The sequence below is a fragment of the Monodelphis domestica genome, chromosome 4 (genome assembly GCF_027887165.1).
Source record: "Monodelphis domestica isolate mMonDom1 chromosome 4, mMonDom1.pri, whole genome shotgun sequence".
Lineage (NCBI taxonomy): Eukaryota > Metazoa > Chordata > Mammalia > Didelphimorphia > Didelphidae > Monodelphis > Monodelphis domestica.
Genome location: NC_077230.1, coordinates 13,005,360 through 13,031,206, shown reverse-complemented (window position 1 = coordinate 13,031,206; position 25,847 = coordinate 13,005,360). Strand labels below are relative to the sequence as shown.

Genomic DNA, 25,847 nt, shown 5'->3' with positions numbered 1-25,847 from the left:
GCTCCCTAAAGAGGATAGCTAGGAATAAGGACGGGATAATCCCACCATAGTTTACCCTAATTAGATCTCATATGGAATATCATATTTAACTCTGGGATCCAAAATACAGAAGATCATTGATAAACTAGATCTCATGCAAAGGATATTAAGACTTAGGAAGACTTGGGGAGAACATGATAGCCATCTTCAAGTATTTGGAGAGCTGTCATGTGGAAAACAGCTTAGACTTATTTGTACTCCTATATGGCAGAACCAGGTCCAATTGGTGGAAGTTGTAAAGTGTTAAATTTAGGTCACATATTAGGAAAGTCTTCCTGATAATTCAAGCTGTCTGAAAATGGAATGGACTGACTATGGAAGGTGGTGGGTTTCCTTTCTTCTTTCCTCGCCCCCCCCCCTTTTTTTTTTTAATTCTCTTCACTTTCTAGACCAGTCAAACTGCACTTTTCTCTTATACATGAAAATCTATCTTTGGCATGAAGCCTTTATACTGACCACCCACCCACCACACCTTAAATGAACTCTCATCACCATCTCACAGATCCTTCAAAACTTGCCATCTTCTTGACTTTTCTTATAATACCCAACTATACTGTATATTTATTCTGTCTGGATCTGTATATACGTAGGTAACCCATAGCCTCTCCCATAGAGACTATACTGCTACTGCATTTTTGAGCAGAAATAGAATGTTGGATAGTTACAGTTAAACTGTCTTTCTTAGAGAGAATTTTGAAGAAACACCGTGAGATAGTTAGAAAGAACTAAGAGAACTTCTTTCCTGAGAGACTGAATTAACTATCAAAGAAAGAGTCTGAAGAGAGAACTGATTTGACTCTTGCTGTGCAGAAGATAGCCTGAAAAGAATTCTTGAGTAGATGAAGTACATAAAGGAACATTGACTGCCATCCTGAAAAGGGCTGAATGGTTTGATTATGGTTCTAGTGTGTTTCCATAGTTTTGAAGTCAACAGTTGCAGATGATGGTTAGTGGTTACTGACTATGGATTTTCTCACAACTGATACATTGTTGAAATATTTAAATTTCTGTATTACTTGAAATAATGTTAATAAATTTGTATATTCAGGAAACATGGATGTTTATCTAAACCTCTGATACCAGTGATTGATACTAAAAGATGAAACTATGACAAGAGATTTCTGTGGTTTTTATAAATGGCAGTAGGCCCTCAGATCCAATTAATTGGAAAGTTTGTCCCTTCCTCTTAATTTATGAGGATTTTGAGAATATACCCTTTGATTAACCTGAGAATCTAGGATGAGAATTAATAAAGAAATAAATCAGTAGTAGTTAGGAATGAGGGTTGGTATGTCTGCCATTTGGTGTGGTATTTCCACTCCTCTCCCTCCCATTTAAAAAACCAAGAAATACCATACCCATTATAGAAATGAAATCATGCAAAGCATATTTCTCCATTAGCCATTATTACTTATTTTTAGGTATTCAAGTACAGCTATTAACTTTTGCCTCGAGAAACATTGTCTAAAAGATCAGAGAAACATTGGCAATGACTATTGAAGTTTCATTGATATGGGAAAGGCAAGGAATTTCTATTTGAATCTGTGGTTGAGAAAAGACATAAATTGTTTGACTTTTCTCTTAATGAACAGTGTTGCTATTGTAGTTCTCTGTGCAGAGGAACTCTTTTACTAAATGCTATTTAGTTATCTATCTGATTTATAGTTTGTAATTAATATGAAATGGGAGTAGGTATTAAAGGAATTCTTATCTAAGAAGATTTGTCTGATATTTCTTCTTAAGCCATAAATATGCCAGTTATTTTTATAGTTAGTTTTTTCTTATTTTACTCATTCAGTACTCTTTGAACATATTACGGTTCTGAAGGTACCCTTCTTTCTTTCACCCTTACTAAAATGTTACAATTGTTTCATCATACAACCCCTTCTAATTGCCCAAATAAATTTAGCTTTCTAGATTTCTCTGGTCTCTGTTGTTTGTATTTCATAGTTTTTACTCAGCTCTGATCTTTTTACCAAAAATCCGCAGAAGTCTCATATTCCAATAAAGATTTATTCTTTTCTCCATACTATCATATTTAGTTTTTCAGAATAACTTTAAACTTCCAACTTTCGGAGTAACTTCTCAGTTGCAAGTCAGTCTTTTGCCTTTTGGTATATTGCATTTCAGCATCTTGTTTATAACAAACAATAGCTGCTGTATCTATCTGATCCTAAGCATACTACCTCGATACTAAACTACTTCTTTCTGGTTTCTTGGAATGTGTTTTCTTTGACATGAGAGCTCTTGAGTTTGGTTGGGACATTCCTGGAACTCTTTTCTTTTTCTTTCAGGAGGTAATTAGTGGAGTCATTGATTTCTTTTTGGTCTATTTGAGTTTTCAGGGTAGGAATATTTACCACTCTCTTTTACATTATTCTTCTAATTCTTTCTTGCAGAACCTTTCTTTTTATTTTGTATCCCGTGTTTCATTTCTTCTACTTATTAATGTAGTCCTTGTGAGAAATTCATTTTTCTTTGAGTCACTGCTTGCAGTTATAGTGCTGCTATCATAGTCAGTTAAAAACTATTAAGTGCTTACTGCCTGCCAGGTACTGTGTGCTAAGCAATGAGGATGCAAAGGAAGTTAAAAGCCCCCCCCCCCCCCCCCCTTTAAGGAGCTCAGAGTCTAATGGAGGAGACGATATATAGGCAACTGTACAAACAAGATATAGGCAGGATCAGTTTTGAAAATAATTAACGAAGGCACTAGCAGTGACAGTGAACGGCTTCTTGCAGATGGTAGAATTTTCGCTAAGATTCATAGGAAGCCAGGGAAGCTTGGAGGTATAGATGAGGAGGGAGGAAATCCAGCATATGGGACAAGTGAAAATGCTTGGAATTGGGAGGTTTTGGAGTATCTTATGTGGAGAATGGTAAGGAGAGGCCAGTGTCACTGTATCTCAGAATACTTTGAGGGGGGAGCAGTTAAGGAGTAATGACTTAGGGGAAAGGGGCCAAGTTATGGAGAGTTTTAAAAGCCAAATAGAGGACTAGTTATTTGATCTTGGATGTGATAAGAAACCATTGTAGTTCATTGAATATGAGGGTGACATGGGCAGTGAAACTTTATAAAGATTTACTTTGACAACTGAATGTAGGATATACTGGAATGGAGAGAGAATTGAGATAGGGAGACCAACTAGCAGGCTACTTCACTAGTGTAAGTATGAAGTGATGAGGGTCTATATCATGTGCCAGAGGGGAAAAGGGAACATAGATAAAGATACCCTGAAGGTTGAAATGACGGGCCTTGGCAACTGATTGGATTTGGGAGTCAGAGAGAGTAAGGAGTTTAGGATGATCCCTAAATTGTGAGCTCTGGTGATTGGGAAGATGGTGGTATCCTCCATAGTAACGTGTTAAGGAGTGGGGAGTATTTAGTGAGAAAGATAATGAATATAATTTTGGATATATTGAGTTTAAGATGTCTTTGAGAAAACTAAGTTTGAAAGGTTCACTAGGCAGTTGAAGATTTGAGAATGGAGGTCAAGACAGAGGTTAGGACAGTGATGGCAAGCCTTTTAGAGATCATGTGCCCAAACTGCAATCCTCATACTGCACAGGAGGCACCCCTCCCCTCCCACTCCCCGACAGGGAATGGAGGAAACACTCCCATTGGGCCGCTGGTCAGAGAGGTGGGTGATGTGAGAAATGTCCTCAGTCTTATGTGGAGAGGGGAAAGGGACCAGCCCCTCCAGGCATGCTTGCCTTAGCTTTGCCCACATGGGGCTAGGCAAATACATCTGAGAATCATCTTCAGAGGGAAAATAGTTGAATCCATGAGAGTCAATGAGATCATAAAGTGAATCTCCAGATTTGCAATAAATTTTTTTAAAAATAATTCTTACCTTCTGTCATAGAAACAATACTCTGTATTGGTTCTAAGGCTGAAGAGCAGTAAGGGTTAGGCAATAGGGGTTAAGTGACTTGCCCAGGGTCATATAGCTAGGAAGGGTCTGAGGCCAGATTTGAGCCTGTCTCTAGGCTTGGCTCTCAATCCACTGAGCTGCCACCAATAATTTTTAATACTATTCAGGGTTTTCTTTGATTTATTCATCTCTCCATCTTAGGTTCCTGACTTGGGGCTTTTTGCCAGGGCTGATCTCTGTCCCTTTTTAACTATTGCTTAAGGGCTTTAGGCTGATCTTTTGTACCATTCTGGGGTAGAAGAAGTCATTTAATTTAGTTACTTATTGGATTTTTGATCATTACTTGGTGTGTACAAATCCATATTCCATGGACTATGCTAATCATTGGGAATATAAAAGGAGGAAAAATATAGTCCCTGCTCTAAAGGAGTTTATAAATTTTAGATTTTTGCTGGAGTAAATAAGTATATGGCATTTGGGTGGTCTGCTTCCTATTCATGCAACCATCTTGACTAACTTATAAGAGAAGTTTAATATCATCTTTTAAAGGAAGTTTTATTCCCTTGAATTCTAATTTTTTTAACTAAAATTTTTATTTAATTAATTTAGAATATTTTTCCGTGGTTACTTGTTTCATGTTCTTTCCCTCCCTTCCTCCCCCTCCCCCTCCGGTGTGCAATTCCACTGGGTTTTACATGTGTCATTGATCAAGACCTATTTCCATATTATTGATATTTGTACTAGGGTGATCTTTTAGATCATATCCCCATTGAACCATGGGATCAAACAGTTGTTTTTCTTCTGTGTTTCTACTCCCACAGTTCTTTTTCTGGATGTGGAGAGTGTTCTTTCTCGTAGATCCCTCAGAACTGTCCTGGATCACTGCATTGCCACTAATGGAGAAGTCTATTACATTCAATTGTGCCACAGTGTATCAGTTTCTGTGTACAATGTTCTCCTGGTTCTGCTCCTCTCACTCTGCATCATTTCCTGGAGGTTGTTCCAGTCCCCATGGAATTCCTCCACTTTATTATTCCTTTAAGCACAATAGTATTCCATCACCAACATATACCACAATTTGTTCAGCCATTCCCCAATTGAAGGGCATCCTCTCATTTTCCAATTTTTTGCCACCACAAAGAGCACAACTATAAATATATTTGTACAAGTCTTTTTCCCCTATGATCTCTTTGGGGTATAAATCTAGCAATGGTATAGCTGGATCAAAAGGCAGGCAGTCATTTAGCACCCTTTGGGCATAGTTCCAAATTGCCATCCAGATGGTTGGATTATGAATTCTGATTTTTTAAAATAATGATTGACAACTTAACCAACATGTAAATACGAAGAAAATGAGACCTGGGTATTAAGTATCGTCCAGGACTACACATTACAATGATCCCCCACCTTTTGTGGGAGCTACATTCTAAAGACCCCCCCATGATAAGTGAAAATCCACAAAGTAGCAGTGTTATATTTATTATATTATCTATATTTTAAGGCTTTATAAACTCTACTCTCCTATAAACCTTTTTCAAACTCTTATTAAATTTTCCCACATTGGCCAATCAGTGCCCAGGATACAGAACACAGGGCTGTGGTTGGTTGCCTTTCACCTAATAGTGTGCTGTATACAATCTCACATTGGCAAACTTGCACAAGCAGTAGTGTGTATTGCAATTTCCATTGTGTACAGTACAGTATTCATCCACATAATCCTGTGATATAGCAAAAACTCCATAATACAGAATTAGGTATATATTTTTAAAAAACCCCAATACAGTGAAGCTGTGATAAGCAAATTGCAACATAGTGAGGGATGACTGTATATCTTTAATATCTTTTCTTATTAACATTGGGCGTCAGAGGTAAAAAAAGAGGTCCCACAGCCTTCTTTGTCATCACTGGAATTAAGCAATGCCAGTGGAAGAGGAAGAAAGAGTAGGAAAAATAAAATGAATAGGACGAGTGAGAAAGCAGGAGAAGAAAAAGAAAGATAAAATCTTGTCACTAAAATTGCCTTAGTTGCTATTCAGAGCCAACTGTATTCTTAGTTTCTTTTTCATGGACTAGACAGACTGGATATGAAAGCTAAAACTTCTTCACAATTTGCTAGTTGATGTATATAATACACAACTACCAATAGATTAAAAATATTTATTTTAAAATATTTTTTCATGTTTACATGATTCATTTTCTTTCCCTCCCCTCTTGCCTGCCCCCCCCCCCCAACCCCAGCCAACAAGCAATTCCATTGGGTTGGACAGATGTTGTCACTTGATACCTATTTTCAAATTATTCATTTTTGCTATAGAGCGATTTTTTAAAAGGCCTAAAACCCCAAATCACAGACCCACATATACATGTGATAAGTGATGTCATATGTTTTGCTTTTGTATTTTTGCTCCGATAATTCTTTCTCTCAATGTGGACAGCATTCTTTTACCTAAGTCCTTCAGGAGTGTCCTGGCTTGTTGAATTGCTACTAATTGCAAAGTTCAATTATGTTGGATTTTTTCACAATGTTTTACTTTCTGTGTACAATGTTGTTCTGGTTCTGCTCATTTCACTCTGCATCAGTTTATTGAGCTTCTCCCAGTTCATATGGAAAGACTCCAGATCATCAATCCTTACAACACAACAGTATTCCATCACCATCATATACCACAATTCAGCCATTCCCCACTCGAGGAATACCCCCCCCCATTTTCCAATTTTTTGCCACCACCAAGAGTGCAGCTATGAATATTTTTGTACACATATTTTTCCCGATTATCTCTTTGGGGTACAAACCCAGCAATAGTATTGCTGGATCAAAGGGAAGACAGTCTTTTAAAGCCTTTTGGGCACAATTCCAAATTGCCTTCCAGAATGGCTGGATTAATTTTGAATTCCAGCAGCAATGCATTAGTGTACCGATTTTGCCACATCCCCTCCAACATTTATTATTTTCCTTTTCTGTCATATTGGCCAGTCTGCTAGGTGTGAGGTGATACCTTAGTATTGTTTTGATTTGCATTTCTTTAATTATGAGAGATTTAGAAAACTTTTTCATGTGCTTATTTATAGTTTTGATTTCATTATCTCTTTATCTGAAAATTGCCTATTCATGTCCTTTGACCATTTGTCATTTGGGGAATGGCTTGTTTTTTTGTACAATTGACTTAGCTCCTTATAAAATCATATCATCTGTAAAGAGTGATAGTTTAGTTTGCTCACTGTGTACTTTGATCCCCTCAATTTCTTATTCTTTAATTTCTATTGCTAGCATTTCTAATACAATATTTAATAATAATGGTGATAAATGGGCATCCTTGCTTCACTTTTTTTTGTTTGTTTATTCACTAGATATTTATTTATTTATTTCCCCCCCATTTTAATTAGTTTATTTAGTCAATTTAGAACATTATTCCTTGGTTACAATAATCACATTGTTTCCCTCCCTCCCCTCCACTCACCCTTCCCACAGCCAATGTGCAATTTCATTGGGTATTACTTGTATCCTTGATCAGAACCTATTTCCATATTGTTGTTTGCACTAGGATGTTTATTTAGAGTCTACATCATCAACCACATCCCTTCAATGTATTCAAGCAGTTGTTTTTCTTGGTGTTTTTACTCCCACAGTGTTTCCTCTGAATATGGATAGTGGTTTTTCTCCTAGATTCCTCCAGGTTGTTCAGGGTCATTGCATTGCCACCAATGGAGAAGTCCATTACATTTGATTGTACCACATTGTACCTCTGTGTACAATGTTTTCCTGGTTCTGCTCCTCTCACTCTGCATCACTTCCTGGAGGTTGTTCCAGTCTCCATGGAATTCCTCCACTTTATTATTCCTTTGAGCTCAATAGTATTCCATCACCAACAGATACCACAATTTGTTCATCCATTTCCCAATTGAAGGGCATCCCCTCATTTTCCAATTTTTTTTTTTGCCATCACAAAGAGTGCAGCTACGAATATTCTTGTACATGTGTTTTTCCTTATTATCTCTTTGGGGTAAAAACCCAGCAGTGCTATGGCTGGATCAAAGGGCAGACAGTCTTTTATCACCCTTTGGGCTTAGTTCCAAATTGCCCCTGAGAATGGTTGGATCAATTCACAACTCCACCAATTAATGTCCCCACTTTGCCATATCCCCTCCAGCATTCATTACTTTCCTTTGCTGTCAATGTTAGCCAATCTGCTAGGTGTGAGATGATACCTCAGTGTTATTTTGATTTGCATCTCTCTGATTATCAGAGATTTAGAACACTTTTTCATGTGCTTATTAATAGTTTTGATTTCTTTAACTGAAAATTGCCTATTCATGTCCCTTGCCCATTTATCAATTGGAGAATGGCTTGATTTTTTGTACAATTGATTTAGCTCTTTGTAAATTTGAGTAATTAGACCTTTGTCAGAGGTTTTGTAATGAAGATTGTTTCCCAGTCTGTTACTTGCCTTCTAATTTTGGATGTATTAGTTTTGTTTGTACAAAACCTTTTTAATTTGATGTATTTTTTGTGATTTTTTTTTCTAGCTCTTGCTTGGTTTTAAAGTCTTTCCTTTCCCAAAGATCTGACAAGTATACTATTCTATATTCACCTAATTTGCTTATAGTTTCTTTCTTTATATTCAGGTCATTCACTCATTCTGAGTTTATCTTGGTGTAGGGTGTGAGATGCTGATCTAAACCTAATTTCTCCCATCTGTCTTCCAGTTTTCCCAGCAGTTTTTATCAAAGAGTGGGTTTTGGTCCCCCAAACTGGGATCTTTGGGCTTATTATAGACTGTCTTTGTGAGGTCATTTACTCCAAGTTTATTCCACTGATCCTCCTTTCTGTCTCTTAGCCAGTACCAAATTGTTTTGATAACCACTGCTTTATAGTATAGTTTGAGATCTGGGACTGCAAGTCCTCCTTCCTTTGCATTTTTTTTCATGATTTCCCTGTATATCCTTGATCTTTTGTTCTTCCAAAGGAACTTTGTTATTTTTTTTCCTAATTCTGTAAAGAAGTTTTTTGGTAGTTCAATGGGTATGGCACTAGATAAGTAAATTAATTTGGGTAGGATTGTCATTTTTATTATGTTAGCTCATCCTACCCATGAGCAATCAATGTTTTTCCAATTTTTTAGAACTAGTTTTAATTGTGTGAAGAGTGTTTTGTAGTTGTGTTCATATAGTTCCTGTGTTTGTCTGGGCAGACAGATTCCTCAATATTTTATATTGTCTAGGGTGATTTAAAATGGAATTTCTCTTTCTAATTCTTGCTGCTGAGATAGGTTGGAGATATATAGAAATGCTGATGACTTATGCGGGTTTATTTTGTATCCTGCAACTTTGCTAAAATTGTTGATTGTTTCAAATAGCTTTTTGGTTGATTCTCTAGGATTCTTTAAGTAAACCATCATATCATCTGCAAAGAGTGATAGCTTAATCTCCTCATTGAGAATTTTAATACCTTCAATTTCTTTTTCTTCTCTAATTGCTACTGCTAGTGTTTCTAGTACAATTTTAAATAATAGAGGTGATAATGGGCATCCTTGTTTCACTCCTGATCTTATTGGAAAGGCTTCTAGTTTATCCCCATTGCAAATGATATTTGCTGATGGTTTTCGATATTTACTGTTTATTATTTTTAGAAAAGGCCCTTGTATTCCTATACTTTCTAGTGTTTTCAGTAGGAATGGGTATTTTATTTTATCAAAGGCTTTTTCTGCATCTATTGAGCTAATCATGTGATTTTTGTCAGTTTGCTTGTTCATATGGTCAATTATGAGGATGGTTTTCCTAATATCGAACCATCCTTGCATTCCTGGTATGAATCCTACCTGGTCATAGTGAATAACCCTTGTGATGACTTGCTGGATTCTTCTTGCCTGTATTGTATTTAAGATTTTTGCATCTATATTCATTAAGGAGATTGGTCTATAGTTTTCTTTCTCTGTTTTTGACCTGCCTGGCTTTGGAAATCAGTACCATGTTTGTGTTGTAAAATGAATTTGGTAGAACTCCTTCTTTGCTTATTCTGTCAAATAGTTTGAATAATATTGGGATTAGTTGTTCTTTGAATGTTTGATAAAATTCATTTGTGAATCTATCTGGACCTGGGGATTTTTTCTTAGGGAGTTCTTTGATGGCTTATTCAATTTCTTTTTCTGATATGGAGTTGTTTAGGTAATTTATTTCTTCCTCCGTTAGTCTAGGCAGTTTATATTTTCATAAGTATTCATCCAGATCACCTATATTGCTATATTTGTTGCTATATAATTGGTTATAATAGTTTTTAATGATTTCCTTAATTTCCTCTTCATTAGAGGTGAGGTCTCCCTTTTCATCTTGGATACTGTCAATCCTTTCCTTTTTTTAATTAGACTGACCAGTACTTTGTCAATTTTATTTGTTTTTTCAAAGTACCAGCTTCTAGTCTTATTTATTAAATCAATAGTTCTTTGACTTTCAATTTTATTAATTTCTCTTTTGATTGTTAGGATCTCTAATTTAGTCTTCATCTGAGGATTTTTAATTTGTTCACTTTCTAGTTTTTTAATTTGCATGCCCAGTTCATTGACCTCTGCCCTTCTTAATTTGTTAATGAACTCAAGGACATAAATTTCCCCCTGAGTACTGCTTTGGCAGCATCCCATAGGTTTTGAAAGGATGTCTCATCATTGTCATTTTCTTCAATGAAGTTATTAATTGTTTCTACGATTTGTTCTTAAATTAACCGGTTTTGGAGAATCGTATTGTTTAATTTCCTTGCTTCATTCACTCTTCTTCTTATTGGGAAGGCATCTAACTTATCCCCAATGCAAATGATACTTGCTGGTGGTTTTAAGTAAATACTAAATACTACATAAATAAATACTAAACTATAATACTATTATTTTGAGGGAAGGCCCTTGTATTCCTTTACTTTCTAGTGTTTTCAGTAGAAATGAGTGTTGTATTTTGTCAAAGGTATTTTCTTCTTCTATTGAGATAATCATCTGATTTCTTTTGGTTTGATTATTGATATGGTCAATTATATGGATGATTTTCCTACTTTTCCCAGTTTTCCCACTTTGACTTTGCCAGATATCATGATTGTGACACCTGCCTTCTTTTTCTCAGTTGATGCCCAATATATTTTGCTCCAGCCTCTTACATTTACCCTGTGTGTGTCTACCTGCCTTATTGTGTGTGCTTCTTGTAGACAACATATGGTAGGATTTTGGTTTTTAATCCACTTGGCTATCTGCTTTTGTTTTATGAATGAGTTCATACCATTTGCATTGAGCTATGATTACCACCTGTGTATTCCCCATTGTTTTGATTGCCCTTTCTTCTTTTACTATTTCCTCTAAATCAGTGTTTTGCTTTTAATCAGTCCCCCTTTTCCCCGCCTGTATTTTATTTTCCTTCCCACCTCTTTATTTTTATTCCCTTTCACTTGCCTTCCTAAATATCATATTCTAAGCCTTGCAGACCTCTGATGTGGAGGCTGCCAGATCTTGTGTTATCCTGACTGGGGCTTCTTGATATCTGAATTGTCCCTTTCTGGCTGCTTGTGTAAAAATGGAGATTTTGAACTCTAGACTTCAATCCCCAGAAGTCCTTGGTATTTCCCAGAATTCCCTATGATCTTGCCCAGAGTTGATTCATATACCTCCATGCATCCCTAAATGATTCCTGTATTTTTCAATCACCCTCTTTGGGGGGGGGGTGTATAATTATTATTTTAAATTGCAAAGTTTAAATTCATTTTGAGAAGAATTTCAGGATAAGAAACTTGCTACCTTTCCAAATCCAGAAAGTGAACTGCTTTGGAGGACACCATGAAGATGCCTCCCCAGACCATAAGCTGCACTAGAAGATCCAGAGTGAACTTTGGGATGATGTGATTTGAACTATATGGGGTTTGAATGCATTTGTTTTGTATGTATACTCTTATGCCAAAGGGGACTGCCCCCTAACTGACTTTTTGTCAATTCGTCTAGCAATTATTGGTTTTGTTTTCTCTTCTGCTTATCCTAAAATTATTCAATTTTCATAGCTGGTATGCTTATAAGACCCATCGCAGAGACTAGTCTTCCTCAGGGGGAATGTAAAAAATGGAGATTTTTGAACCCTAGACTTCAATCCCCAGAAGTCCTTGGTATTTCCCAGAATTCCCTATAATCTCACCTGAGTCTCCACCTGGGCGAGATCACAATTAGTATTTAAACTGACTGTAATGCCTACCTTGCCTGATTCTATGTGCTCTCTCTCTCTCTGTTCGGCCATTGGTAAGATGTAGTAAGTAAGCTTTGAATGGGCTAATCAGCTCTAGTCACGTGGTTTTCTTATTTTGTATTTTTTTATTCCTTGATTTCTGTTTAATAAACCTTTTAAAATATAATATTTATATTACTAGAGACTGAAATTTAATTTTTACACTTGCAATATTTTCTTCTTGACTTGGAAGCTTTTGAATTTGTTTGTAACATTCCTGGGAGTTGTCTTTTTGAGATTTACTATAGGGGGTGATTTGTGAATTCTTTCAATGTCTATTTTGCCCTCTTGTTCAAGAATATGAAGGCAGTTTTCTTGGATAATCTCCTGTAATATGATGTCAAAGCTTTTATTTTTTTCCATGGTTTCAGGTAGACCAATTATTTTCATATTGTCAACTCCTGGATCTTTTTTCCAGATTTGTGTCTTTTCAATGAGATATTTCATGTTTCCTTCTATTTTTTCATTCTTTTGATTTTGCTTAATTAATTTTTGTTGCCTCATGAGATTATTAGCTTCTAATTGTCTAATGCTAGCCTTTAAATACTGATTTTCAGCTATGATCTTTTGATTTCTCTTTTTTGGTTTGATCCATCCTGCTTTTCATGGCTTCTAGCATGTCAATTCTGGTCTCCAATTTGCGTATTATTTCATTTGATTTCTGTGCCTCTTTTCCCATATGGACAATTTTGTCTTTTAAGATGTTATTTCCTTTTTGATTTCCTTTCATTTCTTTTCCCAACTTTTCTTCCCATTTTCCTTCTTTCTTGTTTTTTGAACTCCTTTTTGAGTTCCTTGAGAGAGCTTGTGACCAATTTTCATTTTTTTGAAAAGTTTGGATTTGTTTACTTGCTTTTCACTGTCTGCTGTTGCTTCTGTATTTGGTCTTTGTCTCCATAGAAATTATCCAGGGTTAAGACATTTTTTTTTGCTGCTGCTTATTTCTATTGCTTCTAGTGGATTGGGGTTCCTGCATGTTGATTGGTTTCTTAGCTTCTATCTTTTGGGACTTTGCCTTAGTAGTATCTTCCTGTCCCAGTCAGAAGCCTGAATGAGGGCAGGTAAATATGTGGTGTTCTTTAAAGAGTTTGCCTTGAGGCTATCTTTCTAGCTGTCTCAGCTGGGGCCAATCTCGCTTCTGCCTATGCTCTGCTGCCCACGCTCTGCACTCCTTAGTCTTGGGTCTCAAGTCTTGCTGCCAAGTCCTTGGACTGCCCTCAGGGGTAGGTTTGTTGTGCACTTATCCAGCCCTTGAGACTTTAGATTGCCTCAGCCCTTGCTCTAACTCTGGCTCAGTAGGTGGTATAGATTGCCTCAGCCCTTGCTCTAACTCTGGCTCAGTAGGTGGTATGGAGGAGGGGGGTGATCAGCTTGAACTTTTGATATGTGTAGTTTTGCCCCCTTATAGTGTGATAATCCCCAAACACTGCCTACGTTTAAGGTTGTGTCCAGTAGGAGAACCCCTTTATTCATCCGATTTTGATTTCTTTTCTTTTGAGATGCTTTGTAATGATTGGTTGGAAGGAAATTCCGAAGACTCTTGCTACTGTGCCGCCATCTTAACTCTCCCTCTAGATTTTTTAAATGATATTAGTCATTGTATTTGGTGGTATATATGTTTATGTGTTAAATTAATTGAAAAGCTAAATTCCTTATACAATAATGGTTAGGAGAAAAATGAATAGCTTATCAAATTCTATTAGAGGTATAAGATAGGACTAATAATTTCCAATACATAAAACTTGAAAAGAAGCAGTCAGTTAGGGAAAATAATCTTAGCAGCAAATACTTGCGATAAAGGTCTGATATAACAAGTATATTTAGAACTGATATGAATTTATAAAAATAAAGACTCATTTGTAATAGGTTCAGTGGTTCAGAGGATGGGAATATTTAGTTTTCTTCTTTTCTTTTTTTCTTTATTCTGAACTTAACCAACACGAAATACATGAAGCTCCAAATATGTATTATGAACAGCTTGCTTTTCTCTTTAAACAGATAATAAATTCACCATGTTATCTCTAAAATTTTGCTTCTTGTCTACTGACTTCTGTTCTTCTTGCTACTATACTTAAAAAGACATTTTTAAAAACTCTTACCTTCTCTCTTAGAATGAATTCTGAGTATTGGTTCTAAGGCGGAGTGGTAAGGGCTAGGCAATGAGGGTCAAGTGGCTTGCCCAGGGTCATACAGCTGGGAAGTGTCTGAGGTCAGATTTGAACCCAGGACTTCCTGTCTCTAGGCCTGGCTCTCAATTGCTACTATACTTTTAAAAAAATGCATTAATGACAGGAACCTTTAAAAAAAATTTTTTTTATAATAATTGAAGTCCTTCTTTCTTGTTCCACATTCGAGAGGAGGAAAAGTAAAACCCTTGTGTGAGATATGAATAGTGAAATAAAATTCCATCTCCACCATTTCAAAAATATATTCACTTCCTGCATTTTGAATTCATTAACTTTCTATTAAATTGGATAGCATGTTTTACCCCTACTTTAGAGTCTTTCAGTTTTTTTAATATTAGAATTAATCAAATATTTCCCAATTATATGTAAAATTTTTAACTATTTTAAAAATTTTAGGCTTTCAAATTTTCTCCTTTTTTGTCTCCCCCCTTCCCCCGAAATGGCAGGCAATCTTGATTTCAATTATACATGAGAGGCTGTGCAAAATATATTTCCTTATTAGTCATATATCAAAAAATCCCATAAAGTAAAACAAATAACCAAAGTACAAAAAGGTATGCTTGAATCTTCATTGATTTCATCAGTTTTCTCTCTTTGTGATGTGGTTGTCAAGAAAACCCCAAATGGGGTCATTAAGAATCTGAAATGACTGAAAAAGTACATTTTATTATAATCATATAATACAACTTGTTTAGCCATTCCCCAGTTGATGGACATTTCCCTTTCCCCCCAATTCTTTCCTACTATAAAAAAGAGCTACCATAAATATTTTTGTACAAATTGGTTCATTTCTCTTTTCTTTGCTCTCTTTGGAATGTAGACTTAATAGTGGTATTTCAAGGTCAAAGGACATGTATAGTTTTATAGACTTTTGGGTCTATTTCCAAACTCTTCTCCAGAATGATTGTACTAATTCACAATTCTACTAACAGTGCATGGGCCTCAATTTTCCCACCTCTCCTCCAGCATTTGTCATTTTCCTTTTCTGTCATGTTATCCAATCTGTTAGTTGTGAGTTGGTACCCCAGAGTTGTTTTTAATTTGAGTTTCTCTAATTAGTAGTGATTTTTTGGGGTATTTTTTTAATGTGTCTATTGATACATTAGATTTCTTTTGCTGAAAATTGCCTGTTCATGTCCTTAAACCATTTTTCAATTGGGAAATGGCTCTTTTAAAACTTTTTTTTTCCCCAAAGGCTTTGTTATTTATTTTTTTCCAATTACTTGCAGAAAACATTTTAAAAAATTGTTTTCTGATATTTTGTGATGTCCGTTCTTTCCCTTAGTCCCTCCCTTTTCTCCCCCTGAGGTCAACAGTAATATGATATAGGTTATACATATGCTATCATACAATACATATTTCTATATTTGTTATATCAGACAAACAAGAAAATACTTATGAAGAAAAGTGTGAAATGGTATATTTCAATCTGCATCTTGGGATTTGACTTTTTACGGTTGATTATTGTATGATATTAATGCTACTATGTACAATATTTCCTGGTTCTGTTCAGGTCACTCTTCATTAGTTCATACAAATCTTTCCAGGTTTTTCTGAAATAGAATTCTGTTATAATTATATACCCATACCTGTTCAGCCATTTCCCAGTTGATGGGCATCTTCTTAGTTTCCAATTCTTTGCCACCATGCAAAGAGCTGCAATGAATATTTTTGTATAAGTAGGTCCTTTCCCCCTTTCTTTGATCCCTTTGGGATTCAAATCTAGTAGAGGTATTGCTAGGTTAAATGGTATGGACAGGTTTATAGCCCTTTTAGGTGGGGTTCAAATTGTTCTCCTGAATGGTTGTATCAATTCACAGCTTCAACAACAATGTATTAATGTCCCAATTTTCCCATTTCTTATCTGACATTTATCATTCCCTTTTTTGGTATATTGGCCAGTTTGATAGGTACAAATTGGTATTTCCTATTTATTTTAATTTGTATTTCTTTAATCACTAATTATTTGATGCATTTATTTTCATGTAACTATATGTTGGTTTAATTTCTTCATCTGACAGCTGTCAATTTATATCCTTTGGTCATTTATCAGTTGGGAAGAATGGCTCTTATTTTTATAAATTTGGCCCAGGTCCTTGTATATTTGAGAAATGAGGCCTTTATCAGAGAAAATTGGCACACATATCACCCCTATTTCCTCTTTTTCTTCTAATTTTGGATGAATTCGTTTTATTTATGTAAAAATCTAATTTTATGTAACAAAATTATCCACTTTTCTTCCCATAATTCCTTCTATCTCTAAACTTTTTCCCTATCTATAAGTCTAATTGGCACATTTTTTCCATGCTTTCCTAATTTGCTTATGATATCATCCTTTATGTCTAAATCATTTTTCTTTTTAAATTTTCAACAGTATTTTTCTTTATAATACACATATAAATTGTTCTTTTTGTTCTGCTTAGTTCGCTCAGCATTACTTCATGTAAGTCTTCCCAGGTTTTTCTGAAAGCATTCCTTTCATTATTTTATTATGTCTAATAATATTCCATTATTCATTTACCATGATATTTCCTGCACTTCCTCAATTGATGGGTGCCTACTTTGTTTTTAGGTTTTGGGTATGAGAAAAAGAATTGATATTCATATTTTTGTATATATTTTCACTCTTGTTTTTTATTTCTTTTAGGCTGGTCAAAGATTATGCAGTTTAGTCATGTTGGGGAATTTAGTTTCAATTGCTTTGCAGCATGGTTAGATCAATTCACAACTTCATTAAAGACATATTAATGTAGTTATTTTCTTGAGCCTCAAAAAATGTTCATGTTTCTTGTTATTTTTGTGCATTTGATATGAGGTAAAATATTAGTTGTTTTAATTTGCATTTACCTTAATCATTAATATTCTGGAATATTTTTGTTTGTTGCCAATACTCTGAAATTCTTCCTTTAAGAGGAGAGGCAGTTTTCAGAAGAAATGACTTACCAGTAATCAATATGAAAAAATGTCCCAGTCATGAATAATAAGAGAAATGCAAGTTAAAACAATTCTGAGGTTGTAGCTCACATTCAGACTGGAACTGGCTAGGATGACAAGAAAAATGATAAATGTTAGGATTCCAAATGTTAGAGTTATATTTTCCATTGATTGACAGGTATTGCAGATGGATAATGATCTGAGGCCCAGAAGTAAATATGAGGAAGAGCTAGGTCTATATTGCATTTGGTAAATTTTGCTTTCAGTGATCTCAAGCTGCTTCCTGACCAAAAAGAAAAAAGGAAAAAAAGGAAGAAAGAAAGAAAAAAGGGGGAAAGAGCAACACTCAAGAGTTTACAAGCCACTTTAAAAATGTGGAGAGAAAAGGACCCAGGTTCTCCTACAGTTTGGTGACAATATGGATGCAGATGGAGGAGTAGATAGGAAGAGAATCGAGAAATATTATATAGATGGTGAGGTAGGATGTAAACACTATCAGATGCTGCTCAGAGAACAAGAAACATATAGATTGAGAAGAGGCCATGGTGATATTGAAATGGATAGTTCCATATCAGTGACAAAGGCAAAAACTAGTTTGCAAGGGGCTGCAAAGTGTATTAAAAAAAAGAAGATTAAGACTTTCAGTATTGAGAGGAGGGGAAAAGAGAGGAGACCCCCCCTTCTCAAAGCGGGGTTCAGGGGAGACAGCTGATGTTTAGGGTTGGCTCAGAGAGAGGAGAGGGGGTTTGAAGATTTTCCCCCTTCTGCCTTCCCTCCTTAGCTAAAGCTGCTCTCCCCAATTTGCTCTTGTCCCCCCTCCACTACTCAAGACCAAAGGTGTCCCCTTGATCTGTTCACTCAAACTCAGCTTGGGGAACATCTGATAACTTTTAATGTCAACTCAAACAGGTAATATACAAAAGGATTAATGGGCAGGGAAGAATGGGAAAAGGAAAGTGGGGAAAGGGGGTCCCTGTCTCTAAACCCTTTTCCTCCCTCCTCGAGTTTGGGGAACTCAGGTCTTGTCAGCTGAACCCCCTGAGAGAAAGTCAGGTTGATTCACCCCTGGGCAACAGGAGGTGAGGTAAAGTCTGCTCAGGTTTCTCTTCAGAAGTCCCTTCAATTGGGAAGTGTTGGGGGGGGGGGGAAGATTTCCAGTCACCAGCAGAAAAAAATGGGCAACCCTCAAGAGAAAGTCTTTATCCACCTCTCCAGACTGAGGGCCTTGCTGCTCTCCCCCCCAGCCAGTCTTCTCCTCCTCCAGATTCCAAACTCCTGGGGACCCTCCCCCATCTAGGTGCTCAATTTCACATACTCTTCAGCCTGGTACTTTTTCTTTAGTGCCAGCCTCTGTCACAAAAGTGAGAAGGGAGGACATGGTAAGATTATTTTTTTCTTTTAATTGGGAAGTGATTATCTGCCTTTTTATTAGGACATTGTAGATACTGCTTTTAATGCTTTGCGTTTTATTGTTTTTTGTGTGATTGTAAATTTTTGAAGGAGAAACAGATAATAACTTTATATTTTTACTTATCCTGTACCTTTTTCTGTAGGATTTGATTGTCCACCTAGAATTACTATAATGTTGATTATATATATATATCCATATATAGTATATGTATTATATATGTATAGTATATATATATATATTGATTGAATATAATGTAATCATTTATTTGTTTTCTCTAATTTCTTCTTTAATGAGAAATTCATCCCTCTTCAGTTTTGATAGGCACATTTCATTATCTGACCTTTTCTGTCTCCTTTCCTGGATCCTCTTCTACATCATGCCCTCTAAAACTATAGGCATCTCTCAGGGTTCTCTCCTGGGTCCCTTTCTCTTCTCCCTTGATACTTTTTCACTTGATGATCTCATCAGCTGCAGTGATTTAATTACCATCTTTATGCAGATATATACATACCTGTCCTTCCCCAATCTCCCTCTCCTGGCTTGCAGACTCACATCTCCAACTGACTTTTAGAAATCTTGAACTAGATGTCCACTAAACATCTTAAACTCAATATATGTAAGACAGAACTCATCTTTCTCCCTAAACCTCTCCCCTTCCCTATTACTGGAGAAGGCAACATCATCCATTTCTCTCAGGCTCACAACCTAGGATTTATTCTAGATTCCTCACTTCTCATCCCATCCCACCCCCCCACCCCCACATTTCCAAGCTATTTTCAAGGCCCACTAATATCACCTTTTGAATATCTCTTGAATTATGCCCTTCTGAAACTACCACTACTCTAGTGTAGACCTTCATCACCTCACATTCTGATGACTGCAACAGCCTTTTGGTGGGTCTGTCTGCCTCAAGGTTCTCTGAACTCCAATCTATTCTCCATTTCGTCACCAAAGTGATTGGGCTAAAACACGGGTCTGATCATGCCATTCCTTCAGTCAGTAAACTCCATTGACTTCACAAATACAAATACAAAATACTCTTTGGCATTCCTTCATAACCTAGCACCTTCCTACTTTCCAGTCTTGTATCTTACTCTCTGGTAACACTGTCCTCCTGACTGCAGGGCATTTCTCATGCTGTCCCTGTGCCTGGAATGCTCTCCCTTTTCTGCCAGGACTTTTGACCTCCTCGGCTTTCTTTAAATCCCAGCTAAAATCCCATCTTCTATTTCAAGATAATATATAATCAGATGAAAAAATAATTGAAATCACTCATGATTAGAAAAACACAAATTAAAACAACTCTGAGGCATGAACTCATACCTATCAGATTGACTAATATGATAGAAAAGGAAAATAATAAATGCTGGAGGAGACATGGGAAAATTCAGATTTGTAAACTCCTTGTGGGCCAGTGGTATCTTTTGTATTTTCAGGGATTAGCTTTGTGCCTGGCACATAATAGCTACTTAGTAGATGTTTTTTGAATTGAATGTTATTTTTTTCTTAAACTTTTGAATCAATAATACATGTGGAATTTAAAAAAGTGATGTAAGGTATGAATTCAATTTTATTTTCTGCCATATTGTCATCCAGTTTTCCTATTTTAATTTACTAATGAATTCCTTCCTTAGTGAATTATGCTGTTGGATTCATCTACTTCTAGTATTTTGGATTCATATGTCTCAAATTTAATAGATGCTGTTGCTCCGTTCCCAATAATTTCCTTTAATAGTTTTGTTAGAATAAAGAAATCTAGCTTCATATACCTTTGACATACACTGTGGGTGCCAATGAGCAAGCTATTTAAAGTCCCGTAGCCCACTAATATTAAAATATGAATGAGTTATCAGATCACCATCATTGTAGCTTTTTAGAGGTGGAAGTTAGAGACCAGACCAAAATAAAGTTTTCATGTTTTATTCTCCCATATGAATTTTGATTAGCACTATGTTAAATTTGTAAACTAATTGTGTTGTATTTCCATTCTATCTTAACTTAGCTATGAACATTGAATACCTCTCTAATTTTAAATTTTTTCATTAATTTTTGTTAAAATTGTTTGAAAACTATACTTTTTTAAAAAGTCTTATATGTCTCTTTGTAGGTTGATGCCCAAATATTTGATGCATTTCATTGTTATTACACACGACATAAGGTTAGAGCTGAAAGTTGTGAGTCTCTTAAATGGAGTACAAAAGCCTTTTCAGAACTGCCTGGTATTCTAAATTTATTTTTTATTTTGAACTTTAAAGGACACACAACAGTAGAACATAAAATGAAAATATAGGACCACAAGTCTTGACAAATGTACAATTTGCTTTTCTTTTAAATATGTAATCATTTCAGTATTTCACTTTAAAAACCATACTGCTTATTTGTAATTTTTCTCTTCTCATCTGTGTATTTTTAAATTAAATTCTACATTTTTTCCATTTACCATGCATTTTTTCTCTTCCTCACTTCCCCTGCTCCTAAAAAAAAAGGAAATGAAAAAAATGTTTTTAACAAACATATAAAACAAATCTCCATATTGGTCATGTTTAAAAATAATAGTCTCATTCTGTATATAAATCTATCACCTCTCTGAAGAGTAAGTTTGCATTCTTTACAATCAGTCCTATAGAACCATGGTTCATCAGAGGTCTTAAGTCTTTCAGAGTTGTTCTTTTTTAAAACAATATTTATGGTATAGTATAAATTGTTCTCTTGCTTTTACTCACGTCACTCCTCATGCATATCTTCCCTTGTTTCTCTGAAAACTTCACTTCTGCAGCACAACAGTATTCAACATTCATATACCATAGTTTGTTCAGCCATTCCTCAAACTTTGGGTACTCTCATAATTACTAGTTCTTGTCACTTCAAAAAAGTTGTTATAAATACCTCTGTTACATATAGAACTTTCTTTTTCACAATCTCTTGAGGGTGCAAACCTAGTAAACTGTTTAGTAATCTGGCATAGAATCTCTGATTCAAAGGTATTTCTATCTGACTCCAAGTTTCCACTCTTAGATTTTATTCTCTCCTCTTGACCTTCAGCAGCTTCCTTTGACTTGTTTTTTATCCTTGGCTCTCTGGCTGAAAATAGCTCTTCCCTATCTAACCTGCAAATATTTCTTTCATTGTCTGGATTTTATTATCACTTTCTTCTTTCTAGAAATTTTGGAAAGCTTCAAGAGAGCTAGAATTAGGCTCTGCCTTGAATTGACCTGTTCCTCATTTTTATGGTTGATGAGTTTATGGTACAAAACTACGATTCAAAACCAAGGAACATTGTGCAGAGTAGATAGAAAATTTTAACTTCCAGAACACCTGCCAAGTTACCAAGGGCAGGTCACTTAATCTCTCTGTTCCCTACATCAACTATGTAATTTAAGTTATATGTGAATTGCCAATGTGTAGGTAAAGAACATTCTTGAAGAAATCATAGGTTCACTCAGCCATCCACAATCCCAACAACAAACACATTCTAGTTTGTTATAATTGTCCATTTCTCTTTATTTTATTTTATTTTATTTTTCCATTTGAATAAGTTTATTTAGTCAATTTAGAACATTATTTCTTGGTTACAATAATCACATTATTTCCCTCCCTCCTCTCCACCCACTCTTCCTGCAGCCAACAGGCAATTTCCATTTCTCTTTAGAGATGATTTGCATTGACTGGTCATTACCTTCATTCCTTGTAGGTTTTCTCTCTCAAGGTTGTTTCCCTCTGTGGATTAAAAAAATACTGACATTTTCTGATTCAGAGCCACCTCTCCCTCTTGAATTTTCTAGCAAGTTCTCAATCCACTGAGCCACCCAGCTGCCCCCTCTGAGCTTATTTCTTAATAGGATCTACCAATATACCAATGCCTAATTTTGCCATCAGTTTTTTTTTAACATTATTTTATTTGGCCATTTCCAAACATCATTCATTGGAGACCAAGATCATTTTCTTTTCCTCCTCCTCCTCCCACCACCTCTCCCATAGCCGACGTGGGATTCCACTGGGGATCACGTGTGTTCTTGATTGGAACCCATTTCCATGTTGTTGGTATTTGCATTAGAGTGTTCATTTAGAGTCTCTCCTCAGTCATATCCCCTCCACCCCTGTATTCAAGCAGTTGCTTTTCATCAGTGTTTTTACTCCCACAGTTTGTCCTCTGCTTGTGGATGGTGTTTTTTCTCCTAGATCCCTGCACATTGTTCAGGGACATTGTATTGACTGACACTAATGGAGAAGTCCATTATGTTCGATTGTACCTCAGTGTATTAGTCTCTGTGTACAATGTTCTCCTGGTTCTGCTCCTTTCGCTCTGCATCACTTCCTGGAGGTTGTTCCAGTCTCCATGGAATTCCTCCACTTTATTATTCCTTTTAGCACAATAGTATTCCATCACCAACATATACCACAATTTGTTCAGCCATTCCCCAATGGAAGGGCATCCCCTCATTTTGCCATCAGTTTTTTACATTGTTTCATTTTTCAGATCCTAAATTTCCAATTACAAATTATTCTGTGAAACTGATATGGTTTCTCTCCTTACTCCAGTAATATTATATTTTTCTCCCAATTACATGTAGAAACAATTTTTAATATTTCTAATATTTTATGATCTAAATTCTCTCCCTTTTCCCTTCTCTTCCCAAGGTGGTAAATAATATATATATATACATTTATATTTATTTATATATATAATTTACAAATATAATTATATTTAAATAATATATGTATATATAAAAATATACATGTGCTACCATGAAATATATATTTCCTTATTCATAAAGTTGTGAAAGAAGACATAGGGCACATATAAGAAAAACTCATGTAGGAAATAAAGTAAAAAATAATATGCTTTGATCTGCATCTGAATTCCATCAGTTCCTTCTGTGGTGGTGGATAGCATTTTTCATCATGAGTCCCTTGGCTTTGTCTTGGATCCTTACATTACTAATAATTGTTAAGTCATTCACAGTTGATCATTGTACAATATTGGCGTTACTGTGTATAATATTCTCTTGCCTCTGATCACTTCACCCTATCAATTCCTAAAAGACTTTCCAGGTTTTTCTTGAAACCTCTTGTCCTCAGCACAGTATTCTATTCCTATCATATACAACAATCTGTTCAGCCATTGGTTCAGTCAATTGATTCTTTGCCACCATAAAATGAACTGCTATAATATATATGCATACACACGTACAACTAGATCCTTTTCCCCTATCTTTGGTCTCTTTGGTATATAGACCTGGTAGGGGGTATTGTTGGGTCAAAAGATATACACAGTTTCATAGCTCTTTGGGTATAATTTCAAATTGCTGTTCAGAATGGTTGTGATTGATAGGGTTTTAATAGTGTTTTTATAGACCGTCAGCTTGCAACCTGAATTAAAAATTTTAAATTTTATCACTTGAGTTTTCTGAACTGTGTCTATATGACGCCAGACAACAGTGTCTGTCTATATAAACATTGTTATTGTAAGCCTCAGTTGCAGTCAGAAGTGGAAATTTATATATTTCAAGATAAAAGTTAAGGTATTTCACTGTCTTGTTAACTGTTTCAGTCTAGTACATTGTCATTATCCTTTCTGTGTTTGAGGTTCAGAACAACACAAGTTTAGAGCGATAGCAACACTGTCACTACTCCAAAACTTGCCCCCATTCCTGAACAAATAAGAGTAGTATAATAAAACACATTAGCCCATCAGTTATGTTTAAACATGCGTATCTCGTTCTACATCTTCCATTATGCATCTTTGTAACACAAGGTGAGAAACATACTTCATTACCAGTTTTTACGATTACTTATAGCATTGATCAGAATTCTTAAGTCATTCAAAGTTGTTTTCCTTCTAGTCATCAAATAAATTGTTCTGATTCTTTTCACTTTGTATCAGTTTATACTAGGATTCTTAGATTTCTCTGAGTCCATTTCTTTTGTTATTTTTTATAGTGAAATAATATTGTTATATTTATAAACTAATTTGTTCAGTCATTTCCCAATTGCTAGTACCAATAATACTATAATTAAAAAAAAACAAAACAAAACCTTACTTTCTGCCTTGGAATAAATTTATTGTTCCAAGGCAGAAGAGCAGTAAGTTGTGGGGTTAAGTGACTTGCCCAGGGTTAGACAGCTAGAAAGTATGTGAGGTCAGATTTGAATCCAGGACCTCCTGACCTTAAGCCTGGCCCTCAATCTGCTGAGTCACATAGCTGCTTCTTAAAGTAGTGTAATTATAATTATTTTTGTATCAGAACCCCCGCCCCCTTTCTTTGACTTTTTTTAAGAGGTAGTGGTATCATTGAGTCAAATGGTATGACTTTTTGGTCATGATTTCAAAAGTTTTTCTGAATGACTGGATGACTTTAGCGCTCCCCCAACAATGCAGTAATGTACTTGTTTTCTCTTGCCATTTTCTTTTCTGTTGTTTTTACTTATTTGGTACTTACTTTTAGAGTTGCAAGAAAACTTTTAGTTACGAGAATAATCATCTTCTAGGAGCTCAGTTGAGAATAGCAAGAGAGATTTGGTTTGACAGCAAGTGGGGAATGGAAAGTTTTTTAAAGGAGGGCGTAGACCTGCATATGGTAGTAGGCAACAGGTAAATGACCAATAGGAAGACACTGAAGGTTTAAACGAAGAGGAGATGGTTATGAAGGTATATCGAAAGGTGGATGAGATAGGGGGAATGTAAGATGTGAAGAGCTGAAGAGGGAATTTTTTTTTAATTTAAAAAATGTAAGGAAATTTTTATTTTTTTAATCTGTGATAATCCATTTTCTCCTAGCTCCCCTCTCCCCCAGTGAGAAATGGAATTAATGTTGGAAAGCCTCTCTTTTTTTTAAGTAAAGTATTAAGGAAGATATTACTATGCTGAGGGTGAAAGGAGAGTCTGGTGGAAAGAGAATGTTTTAATTTGTACTGGCGAAATAGGATAGAGAATCAATTTAGAAGGAATAAAAGGACTGCCATGCTGCAGTGAAAGCTTAGTTGAGATAAGTTAGAAATGTATGGTAGATAGTGGGGATATTGTAGGGCTGAGATTAGGCCAGTCATAAACTGTAATCTGATGAGGAAATGGATTTCAGAGCAGGCAAAATTCTGATGTTGAACTGGTTGACTTTAAGTTTGGAATGGCGAGGGAAAGGAAGTGGATTGATCAAAACCAATCAAAAT

The 25,847-nt window shown here is 35.6% G+C and overlaps 1 protein-coding gene across 8 annotated transcripts in view; it reads left to right on the top strand.

The window, feature by feature from the left end:
• Positions 1-25,847, top strand: part of ITSN1 (intersectin 1) — a 308,496-nt gene that overhangs the window by 13,296 nt on the left and 269,353 nt on the right. The window contains exon 1 of one of the 8 annotated variants that reach the window (XM_056826048.1): positions 650-985. The exons of 6 other annotated variants lie outside the window; for them this stretch is intronic. The gene's annotated coding sequence lies outside the window, so the exon portion shown is untranslated. Of the gene's footprint in view, positions 1-649; positions 986-25,847 lie in introns of those variants that run through there. One more of the 8 variants, XM_056826044.1, reaches the window with a different exon arrangement.